A 12,196-nucleotide genomic window follows, 5' to 3' on the forward strand; every position below is an offset into this window, starting at 1 on the left:
TGATTTCCGCCCCCGCGTGCAGTGACCTAACCAGAAAAAGTTTTAAGGGGTGTCACATTGAAAAAACAAAAAAACTGAATTTTTTTTTTTTTTTTTTTGATCTGATAGGAAAAAATGTCAAAAGGTATCCAGTTAAAAGTTTGAAACTTCTAATTTTGAAAACGCTATTTTAGCCTTAAAAACTTGACTATAGGCCATGTTTATTGACGTTAGGGAGGGAGCTCAGAAACTTTCCGATCGATGATTTTTTTTAAATAGACTGAAATCATTTCCTTCTCCCTCTGCAAGTTTTCGAAATTGAAGTTTTAAAAACGCAACTTTATTAGAACTTTGATGATTTTATGGACGGGAGAATCTGGAGCATTTCCTGGGAAAATTGTTTAAAATTATGATTCAAAAACTTTAATCCATGTTTTACATTCAGGGGCGATTCCACTTATTTTTTTTTTTTTTGTAAGTGTTGTTTAAAAAACCCATTTTTGTTATATTAAAGAAAGGCAGCATGGGGACCCTTGCAGGAATATTTTCTTAAACTTAAGTCTTAAAACGCAATTTGTAAGGCCATATTTTGAAATATTAGGGCCAGTGATTTTTCGAAATTAGAGCTCCAAAACGCAATTCTGAGCAATTTTCGATGTTGTTGGGTATTTGTGGGCTTCTCCCTAAAACCTACAAGTATTTGATGCAAAAGAATAACATCTTTGTTTATAACACATATGAAAGTTGGTATTAAGTTGGTACAAGTAAAGCCACAAAAAACTCTTGAAAAGAGTCATTGGATGAGACCAGATCAAAATCTAATTTTGATGTAATTTACTTCGATAAATAAATTTTCTATTTATAATCAGCAACTTATTTATTTGTGTTCTTAGTTTGATCAATATGAATAAAGTAACAATAAGTTTTAATTGTTAGTTTTTTATCAAGTGCGATAACATTTTACTAGATAAATATTTGAATTTTTAACATTTTCATTTTTCGAAAAGTTTTTGGGGCATTAATGTTTACAAATATTAGAAACATGTTCATTGCTTGTCTTTTAATTTGTATTATGCCTAGCTGTCTGATTGTTCTATTCATTAATATGTTAGAAATTCAAGTATGTATTATGCACTGATGTTATAGCTAACTTGATTTTTCTGTGTGTATGGAAGGGGGGGGGTGCCAGGAAACTTTCGCCCTGGGCGCCGTCAGAGCTTTGGACGGCCCTGCTTATAAACTGTAAAAAAATGAAAAATTTTGAAATTGACATATTTGAGAAAAATCAAAAACACTATTTTAAACTTTTTTTTTCAAACGACTGTGGAAAAAAACTAAAGCACACATTTCAAAATGTAACATATGTTTTTAAACAAGAAAAAATATCCTTTTATTTAAAACAAACTGCAACAAAATATATTCTACTGTTCCTGAGATAATGTACTTTAAAGATTTTGACGAAAATCCCAAGTGAGAAATCATGACAGGACCGCCATCTTTGACGGCCTGTATCTCGACCCAGATTTTTTTTGGGGCAAAACGAAAAAAAACATATTTCTTTATTTTTTATAAATTTTAACATATGTTGAATTCAAAAACATCCAAGACCATCATGTTACAGCCCTTGTTGAATTGACATGGATTCTACCTATATATATATATATATATATATATGTATATATATAAGCATTTTTTTATTTACAACTAATCAAGGTTAAATCCTATAGTTAAATGATGCATGTGTGTCCACTTAGAGATGGTCATGGCACAGACTGCACATTGAAATTGTTAGATAGGGGGTGTTTTAAGGGATATTTTCCTCATTTTGGAGGGCGACTCCTGGTTTGGTGGGAGGGGGGGAGAGCGGCATGCTCCCTTGGTCATGGAGGAATGAATAATGATCTTGATAACATCCTTGAACAATGTCTTAATTTATACTGCAGAGAGTTAATACAAAAGCTTTTTCTTTTTTTTTGAGCAATCACGATTGCTTATTGTTCTTCTTTGACCGTCTTTGATGTCCGTGCCTTTTTCAGCTTGGACCAAGGACCCTCTACAGCACCACAGCCCACCGTCCTCTAAGCAGGCACGACTCTAAGCACTGCCTCCTTGAATCCGTTTCTCCTGGTCAGGGGCGTCCATGTCCTACACACACGCACATACACACAAGCCTTTACACACATACACACACGCCTACGTGCATACACACAGGTCTACGCACACAAACAAGACTTCACAGGCACACATGCGTGCCTTCACGCACACACACGCCTACGTGCATACACACAGGTCTACGCACACAAACAAGACTTCACAGGCACACATGCGTGCCTTCACGCACACACACATACACACTACTATATACACGTAATCGTCCTGGAGGAGGAGTAGGCTTGGGGGACAGGAGCCGTTTCTAGAAACAATAGCCCCCAATGAGCAGGGTCCTGTCGCAACTCGTGATTTGCTCCTTTTGAGCTTCCTTGGTTCTGATGTCTGGGATCACTCAAGATTTTGAATGCTCTACAATCAAAGCCAGTATAAGCTCCAGAGTCGACATTTTTGCTTCAGCAGACTCCCGATCAACCTCAAAGATCCATCTTATGGTGTATTGTTCCTCCACTTTGTGGATAAAACGCCACTCCTCAGATTCCTGCTTCGGTCAATCCGCCTAAGCAATAATCCAGCATCTTTAGTGAAAACATCCTTTGTGTTGAATGCAACTTTAATGGATTTTAGTAGTTCATTAGCCCTGACATCTTTAAGTGCAGTGTGCCAACTACCTCAGTGTTGCCATTAAGTATGCTCTTCAGCCACTCAGTGGTTTCTACATCGTCACAGTGGACAATCAGTGTGCCTGCTTGTATGACAGCGCTTACGGCCCTGATCAGATCAGTCCTTCTAAGGATTTTAGTTGGATACTTTCCGCCTCATCTTAAGATAGCTTCTCAGTAGGAAAAGTTTCTCTCACAACAGCCATCTTGAACATACTTGCTGCTTGGGCATAAGTCGGTAGGTCTTGTCCTCATTCTTTTAGAGGTAGTGGTTTGTGCAGGGGAAGGGGTTGATACCTTCGACCCAAGCCGTTTGGTTCTGCCAACTTTCTCAAGAACTGCTGGCCCAGTGGCCTTCACCTCCCGTCCCAGCTTCCTTCTCTCCTGTCTGCGCATGTTGTGCTTTTGTGTTTTGGTGAGCACACCCTGCCCTCTTACTGCAGTGTTGGTGGATTGCAGAACTGCATCTTCGCTGCCTTGAACAGCAAGGTTGCTAGTTTCTTTCTTTGCGCCATGATCCAGCTCCATAGGAGCTGTTTCACAGTCTGGTTAGATACCTTCAGCAAAAGAACCAAATCCTTTTTTTCGTTTTTTTTTTTTAAATTTCCAATTATTTTTTTGTTTTTACATTAGTTTAAATTATCCATATGAAACCCGAGAACTAGGAGGTGAAAAAGGTTAACACAGTGTGTTAATTAATTTCAGAAAGAAAATGTCATTCTTTTTTGAGTTTTTTTTTTTTTTTATCTTTTTTCTCTATAGAAATGTCAATTAGAAGACTGTAGTAGTTTCCTAGGCACGTTCTTTTTAATATCTCCAGTTTTTTTTTTTTTTTTTGTATGAATATTCTCCTTTCTCCCTTTTTGGCACTCTCATTCCTGAGTAAAGCTGTGCTAGAATTTTGTTTTGGTGGGTTCTGGCACCAATTCACCCCCAGCATATATGTATATGATATTACAATGTTTCTTTTCATGTGAAATGTCTGTTGGAATTGAATTTTGGTGATTTCAGTTGCAGTGAAACCTTCAATGTCAAAAATGAACAAAAAACTAACAAGATTTTTTTTTTCTTTGAAGGAACTTTTCTGTTTTTGAAATTAGTTGTGTGTAAATTGTTCCTGTTCTACACCAAAGCTAACATTAAAGAATTAAGGAGCAGCATAAAATACCAGGCGGCCGAATAAAATATGATATCATAGAAAGGTTATTTGTCATAATATTTTAAATCATTTTCCCCACTTTATAATGATAGTAAGCTACAAATATTTGGTGCTTCTAATCATTTGTATTCAAACTAAATTTAGGCCCAGTGTATTTTGTGCTAGACTACACAATTTTAAATAAAATTTCTCACTTTACACTTGATATGGGTTTTCTGAATATGAGTGTTTATTTTTTCTGAATAGTTCCTTTAAAAGTGCTTAGTTTTAATTTTAAAAATCGAGTTTGTTAGAATTCGGATAAATAAATCTCTGCTTTTTAGTATCTCAGTTATTTGCTGTGCTGCACTTATAACAAAGCTTTGAATTCTAGATTTTTAAACCCATCCAGGTTAACAACTGTTTTTGCTTCAGTAACGTAGATTCATTTTTCTCTCTTAAGATTTAACTATTGCTTTGAAGCATTATCAGTTTTAAATTATTCTGCAATACAGAAGCATGCTGCATTTAACATTTATTGTTTAATGTTGAAACTAAAATTTAAAAATAAAAAAAGAACAGAAAATGGAGATTTATAGTTATTGTTAAAATTTTTGATAGTAAAATTTGTTTAGTGAAAAAAAGAAGTAAAACTTGCAAAAACAGCATATTTCTTCCCATCAAAATCTAAATGCAAAAATAAAAAAATATTTTTTAAATGTCATTTTGTAAGCATGATGTCACTGATTCTGATATTTGATCAAGACTTCTATTGGCAGCTCAGATTCCCTTTTTGTTATAAATTCTTATTATTGGCTGAGTTGGTTTATCTGTATTTTGAACTCAGCTGTTTATCATTTTCAGTGCATTTGTACTTGAATGCTTTTGAGGCCAAGTACAGCTTTTCTCTTCTGGATTAGTTCACAGTAAGGTTGCTCTGGAAGTAGTTGCTTCCTAATATTTAGAAAGTTTTGTGTTGTTCACTCTTTGGATTAAAAACATGTGTATTATTGTTTACCTTAAGTATTAATAATCATTTCATACATATCTCAATTTAGCTTTTGTTTTGTATAAAAAGGTAGGTTTAATTAACTATCTGTTATATATAATATGTAAGTAAAAATTTTCTAGGCAGTTCTTTGTTAATTGTTATTATTGCTACAACTATTATTTCTTTTGTTTTACTGTAAGAATTTAAATCAGTTTATTTATGGGAAAAATTGCACTACAGATATCATGTTTAGAATACTGAACTGCAATAGTCATTGTTGCTCTTCTCTTGTAATTCGCATGCTATACTTTTGTGATACCTGAAGTTAAAATTTAAATCATTAATACATCTTATGGAAGATTTTTTTAGTCTTTTGTTGCTTAATGTAATAAAATACTCCTTTGATATTTACTTTAAATTTGTATTTTAAATTGTGAAACAGCAAGTATGGTTATTATAAACCTTCAATACATCAATCAATCATGATTTTAAATTTACTGAAACTCATGTAGCTAGAGCTGCTTTAAAACTGCTTTTTTGTCAAAGAAATTTAAATCACTTGATAGGTCATAAAAAATAAATAACTCAAAAAATACATGTATAAAATACCTTCAGATTTCATACTTTTGTGTGTCCTATTGTCTCCTCAGTTTATTGCTATTTTTAGTTAATAATTGTTGTTTATTAGATACCTTAAACAAAAGGTTCTGAGCTCAAGTTTTGTTGTAGTAATAAGTGTATATCTTAAAATAATCTTTTAGTACCATACTGCAAATTAAATGTTTTGAAAGTATTTTTAATAAAAGTTTACTTCTACTGTCAAATATATATATTTAAATAAATTAAAAGTGGTAGAATTAATTCAACTTTCTTCTTTTTTTCCGCTGTTTTTTTATTTTTAAAGTAAAATGTTTAAACTTTTTCATTATTCTACAGTCAGATGTCTCGGTACATATCTAGATTCTATGAAGTTTGTTTAAAATAAATTTTGTTAATTGGGATGTAATATATTAAGTGTGTTTATTTATTCATAAAAATAAGACTTATTGTAATAGTTATTTCTTAGGATTTTTCTTCTTGTTCATTCTTTAGCAACCAACCAATTTTGGTGTTTTGAACGTCAAACATTTTAAACTAAATGAAGTGGTTACATTTTTTATCAAAAAGCTTTTGAAATTGCATTATAAAATAACAAAACAATGCAGTAATGGATCTCGAACTATGTTATTTGACAAGTGTTGAATAGTTAGTCTAAAAACAGTTCATCAAATTACTTTCAATAACTGCAAGAAAAATATTAGTACCGAGTAATAGATGTTTGAAAAATTCCTTGATACTTAACTCAAAATATTTCTTTTTCAACTTTATGGAGAGAAGAAAATACTGTGTCATTTACAGCCAGCTGCATGAAGCATAAGATACGTTTCTAGTTTCCAGGCCATTTAAGACATTTGAAAAAGTAACTTTTAATGGGAGTTTCATTATCACTTTCTGCATCAGAATCCCTATTGCAAACTTTCAAGGTTTTGCCCCTTCGCCTTTCAAAAATTGCAGATTCCAATAAAGTTCTTTTTCTGCTTCAGACAATATATGGATGTATTATTTGGGAAACAATCCAGCATTTCCTAACTCAAATGAACAAAAAAAAATTTTTTTGGATGTTCAAATAATTCGTTAGATCGGTGTTTATTATTCGTTAAATAGGGGTTTTTGCCTTTATTTTAGTTGGGGAAAAATAAAAGTTCGCTAAATCGTGAAATTCATTAAATAGAGGTTCGTTAAATCGAGATTTGACTGTATTTACAATTTTCAAATCTACTTCACGAGCAGAATTAGTTACAGTTTAGATTTTGTTACAAAACATAATATTTAAAGAATTACAAAGTAATTTCAATCTTTTGATTCGGAAAATATTAGATCTAAGGCTTTTACATCTGAAATCAACAAGGTAACCAATTTCTGGGGTCGTAGATTGTGATCCATCAAGGATAACTAATTTCAAAAAAAAAAGATTTTGTACTGATATCAATGTAGGTGATTGGTGAAGCTGTTACACCTTTATTATTAAGACTGAACCAATAAAGAGTTGTCCAATGTTGATTGGTATTTCATGCCTAATAACCTCTCTATTTTGTATTCTATTACAATGCATCTTATCGTGCTTTGAAATGTACTGTGCATATCTGTTTTACTCCTGCAGTTTTTGTATCAAACTTATTTAATTTTATTTGTATTGAAATCATAATGATGGAGAACAAATACTGCATTGTCTGATTGTTATTATTTTTCATTCATCAAAATTTACTATTAACAAATCCTAACCATGTTTCCTAAATATTGTTGCAAATATTGTTAAACACAGAAAAGGGGAAGTAAATGGTGATCAAAAACGTTTTGAGGCACAAAATTAGCAGAATACTGCATACACATGTTTTGAGATTTCAAGGAACCTTTTTTTCTCAATGCAAATAGTGAACTTTTGGATGAAAAGACATCCAGTAAAAGGGCTGCCCCTTTACTACCTAACAAATAAAGCAATTGCAATTTTAGTATTTATTCATAACTACTTGTTTTAAAAAGGTATTTTGGATACAGTGGCCGCCGCTTATATGAATCACTTTGGTTCTAAACAGTTTTGATTCTATAAAGCGGCCGATTCAATAAAGCGGATAATTCAATAAAGCTGGGTTTTAGTCTGTTTTTGACAATTTGATTCATTAAAGTGGCTGATTTAATTAACCACTGATTCAATTAACCCGCGTCCACTGTATAAGAAAATAGTTTTGTCTACTTCTTCATGCTTTACAGAACATATTTTGTATAATGTACAGTAAAATACCTTTATAACGCTGACCTATATAACACAATACTCTATAAACCACACAACGATTTAGATGTGAAAAATAAGTTTTGCAGTTTAAAAAAAACTTTCCGTTCTGCCTTACAAACATAAAAATTGTTCAGCAAATTAAATTTTGAAACATTTTTTTCATTTTTATATCCTAATTCAAAGGTTTTAAATGAAAATTAGAACTCGCAGTTCAAAAAAAAAAAAAAATACCAGATCACTCTTGAAAATGCTGCTGTTATGCAAACCATAAAGATAGAACTGCAGGATATATCATTTTATTTTGATTGTGAAATATACTTTTAAAATATTACATTTCATAATTAGTGCTTCAATACAAACTGAAGTTAAAACTTATTCTGAAGTGGAAATATATATATATTAGTTTCAAAATTTGTGAAATGACCTATATAATGCAAAAAACCTGTATAACGTAAAAGCTCTGGCCCCAAGGTGTGCATTATAACATTCTTCTAATGTATTAGCATTCAATCAATTAAAACTCATGTACTCAAGAATTTTATGATTTATTATGTTTGAAATGGTTTAGAAAAGGAGGAAAAAACTTCAGTCATGAATCCGAATTTTTAGAAAGAAAAAAAAAGTTCCTTTTACAGATTTGGATTATTAACTGAAATGTTATTTACTAATTTGATAGGAGATTGAAAAACATATGAGGCAGTCAGAAGCAAAGGAATGTAAGCACCAAAATTAAAAATTTGGAGATAACCAGTACAAATTGGTAGGTAAACCTCTCCTCTGTATTGGGGCAAGAGATGGTACCAATAACCCTGTTAGGTACTGCTACACAGCATGATTTAGAAAAAACATTTCAATGAAAGCCTACCTAGGACTGGAACTTTAAACGCTTTTTTCTCAACACTTAAAAATGTCCACTTATATTCTTTTGCTTCTCACTGCCTCTTATGTATATTTTATTTATTAAAAAAAATATAATTTGAATGTTGATAATTGTAAGCTTGATTCTCTCCATTAAAACTGGTTTGCTTGAATAGCATGACATTATATAATGAAATAGAAACAACAATAACAAAACCTTTTTTAATTCAATGTCACACCAGGTGTTGTTGGAACATAGTTTATTTTCAATTCAAAGAGTAAAACTTTAATTGCCTTCAATGAAACCTAACTTGCAATATTTTCTTATGACACATTGTATTTCTAAATATTTGCATATTTCCTAAATATTAGTTTGGTGTGTACATGTGTGTGTGCAGTCCCACAGGGGGTTTGCGCCCCTTGTTGGTTTTTGCCCACACTAATTATCAAATTAGGTAATTCAATATTTATGTCACAGCATAATTTCTGAAGTTTAGACTTTAGATGAAAGCACTACTACAGCTCTGTAATCTTTGACATTCATCATTTGCTTACACGTGAGTTTATCAAATATTGCAGAGGTCAGTGTTTTACTTATCTCAGCAAGTTTTCTGTGCAGATATGATATCTTCCTAGTCGAGTGTTTTTGAAAATCTGAGAAAGGAAGTATCAAATGAATTTATTGGATTAAAATTCTTGGAATCAAAATTTCCTGCATTTTAAAATAATTATGCATTATTTCATTTGATACTTATGCAACAATAAGACTAAGTGAATAAAATTTGTAAAGCATTAAATAATTTTCGAAAAAAAAAAAAAAAAACCCAATCTGACAAGTGGCAAAGAATTACAAAAAATACCCAAGATCTTGTAAAAAGCCTAATTTTATGCTCTTAAGAGATGGTTAAATGAGATGCTTCAAATAAAAACTTGTTCTCTATTTATCAATGTATATCTATTTCCATGTTTATCAATCTTTTTATATCTACATAAAGTGTTAGTTTCGAGAGAAAATTTTCTATATCTATCTCTGAAACTACTGATGTTCATATATTTCTACATTTATCTATGTCTTTAAATTTGTTTTTACCTAACCTCCAAGCCTTAATCAAAACAAAAATCAGACAAAAGAAAAATGCAGATTTTATTTATTTAATGGAGATAAGCGCAAAAAATTCCTTTTTCTTTGTTGCCTGTGGTTTGTAAGAAAAAAAAGCATTTGCAAAAAAAAAAAAAAACATAGCTTTTATTTAAGCAAAATAAAACAAATGATGGAACTAAAAATAAGCAAAACAGTCCTGGCTATTTGTGATAGAAAAGTAGTTTTTTTTTAAAATATATTTTGCTGGATGAGGCTTGAGAAATGAATCTGAAATTTAGAAATCCCATTTGAAAAATTCCTGAAAGTTTTCTTTAAATCACTGTTTTAAAACTTTGTCCTGTCCCATCACATTTGAAATTGTATTTCCTACACTCGGATTCAAAAAATATTTCTCAGATGCAATTAGTTGCTGGTATTTAGATAAAATAACGCTCTAAAAATCACAAAAAACATTAAATAAACTTTTTTTAGTTAATTTACTTCAAAGCGCACAGCATCAACAAAAATGGGCCCTATGTATCAAATTTCATGTTTCTAGCTTTTGACGTTTTCCCCTGGAAGCATGCTAGAAACTCACACACAAAACTCCTCATATTATTACATGTATTAAAGATCGATGTTGTTAACAGTTGATTTTACAAATTTTTAAATTGGTTGCTGTATAATTATTTTCAAAATTAATTTTACTATTAAGTAAACAATAGATGTTATAAAAAATGGTATTTTCTTATCTACTTTCCTTACAAATTATTATTAAATTGTAACATTAAAATGCTTACTAAGCATTTGAATAATCTATCTGCATTGAATTATTCATGATGTTTAACATTGAAAATTACAGGGTCATATTTGTGCACAAGTTGGCATTTTCTAATTAGTGCATGTTTAATTTTTAAGTATATTAATTTTAAAATCAATTTCATCATTTTTAATACATTTTGTGCAGGTATAATTCATAAAGACCATGGTTCTGTGCTCAAAAAATTATTCTTGGCAGTCCCGTTTTTTGACCTTAATATTTAATATGGGCAGTTCATTTTCGTCACAGCGTGCGTCTGGTTTTAGTATCATGATGGCTTCATAACGTCACTAGAACACAGAATAGTGTCATCATAATGGTAAGTTTGTATATTTTTATCAAAGTCATTTTGAATAAGATTGATATGTTTATGTCTTCATTTTATATTTTAGTTAAAAGCATAATGTTATCTGCATAAGTTTTCTTTAAAAAACATTTATAAGCAGAAATTATTTGAAAATTAAGTGCAAAAATGTATGACTTCATTTTATATTTTAGTTTAAAGCACAATGTCTGCATAATATTTAAAAAAAAAACATTTATAAACAGAAATTATTTGAAAATTAAGTGCAAAAAGGTGTAAATATTAACCAATGTATCACAATGAAATGGTATGAAAACTTTTCTTTTGTTTGATCTTATAATGGACAAATAAATTTTCTTTTTCATTTTTTGATTTTAAAAATAAAAGGACTTTTAGCCAGCTATGTTGAGCTAATCAATCCTGTTTAAAGTCTTATTTGCCTATTATTTGTAATTGGTTTTTGAAATTCATACTTTTTGCTTCAGATTTACAATATTAAATTTTAAAATTATTAAAATTTCAAATGCATAAAAAATAAAACAAACAGCAAATAAGGATCAATAAATTTCTTGATCCTTATTTGCTGTTCTGTAATCTTTCCAAAACTGTACTGTTCCATTAAAACTCTTCAGTACTAGTTGAGTTTGCTTGATTTACTAAGGTTCACTTGGTTTTTCTATAACTTCAGTAATTAAAATTAAGGATTTTTTTTTTTTGGCCATTATTTTAGCTATTGTTTCTATTAATTCATCAGTTTATGTTTTTAAAAAAAATTTCACAAATTTTAATTATATTTTTCATTTTTTATTAACCAGTTGGCACTTTTTATACGTAAAATGTGTATGTAATAAAAATTTCAAAATAAAAAAGTTTTACAGAACTGAAAATTTTACCTCTTATAACTCATAAACTTTTTCTAATTTGCAAAAATAGAGCTGAGAGAGTAAAGTTTAATATCCACTTTATATTTTTTTTTTCAAATTTAAGATTTTTTATATTTTTTCCTGTTTTGAAAAACAATAACAAAGATACAAAAAAAAAAAAAAAACTTGTTTACTCTGTGTACACAATGTACAAGAGTTTTCATTTTATGTCAATTGTCTCTTTTTTTTAAATGATTTTTTTTTTACATCTATATTCAAAGAAATTCTTCATTAAATTCTACTTTTTTCCCTAATAGCATAGTGATATTGGGTGATCTTCATGTCTGTCAAATTCTTTATCTTGCTGAAAAAAGATAAAGATTGCAGTTTATAATCTGAATGAAGTTGACCTTTAAACCTCCAGCATGGAGTAAACGTTTTAGATATGTGAGTCACCCTTCATCTGTTAGAGGCAGACTTTGACAAAAAATCACTACTTCATGTCTCAAAATACATCTTCCAAAATATTATGAAGGTCATCTTGAAGGGGTATCTTTATTC

General features: G+C 30.3%; 1 protein-coding gene across 4 annotated transcripts in view; it reads left to right on the forward strand.

Annotated features, from left to right (window-relative positions):
• LOC129233132 (nuclear hormone receptor HR96-like) overlaps positions 1 to 12,196 on the forward strand; it is a 65,716-nt gene that overhangs the window by 16,345 nt on the left and 37,175 nt on the right. For 2 of the 4 annotated variants that reach the window (XM_054867198.1, XM_054867204.1), the window contains exon 3: positions 10,616 to 10,787. The gene's annotated coding sequence lies outside the window, so the exon portion shown is untranslated. Of the gene's footprint in view, positions 1 to 4,865; positions 4,967 to 10,327; positions 10,788 to 12,196 lie in introns of those variants that run through there. The other 2 variants (XM_054867219.1, XM_054867213.1) reach the window with 2 other exon arrangements.

Source organism: Uloborus diversus, chromosome 1, assembly GCF_026930045.1.
Source record: "Uloborus diversus isolate 005 chromosome 1, Udiv.v.3.1, whole genome shotgun sequence".
NCBI classification, from domain to species: Eukaryota; Metazoa; Arthropoda; class Arachnida; order Araneae; family Uloboridae; genus Uloborus; species Uloborus diversus.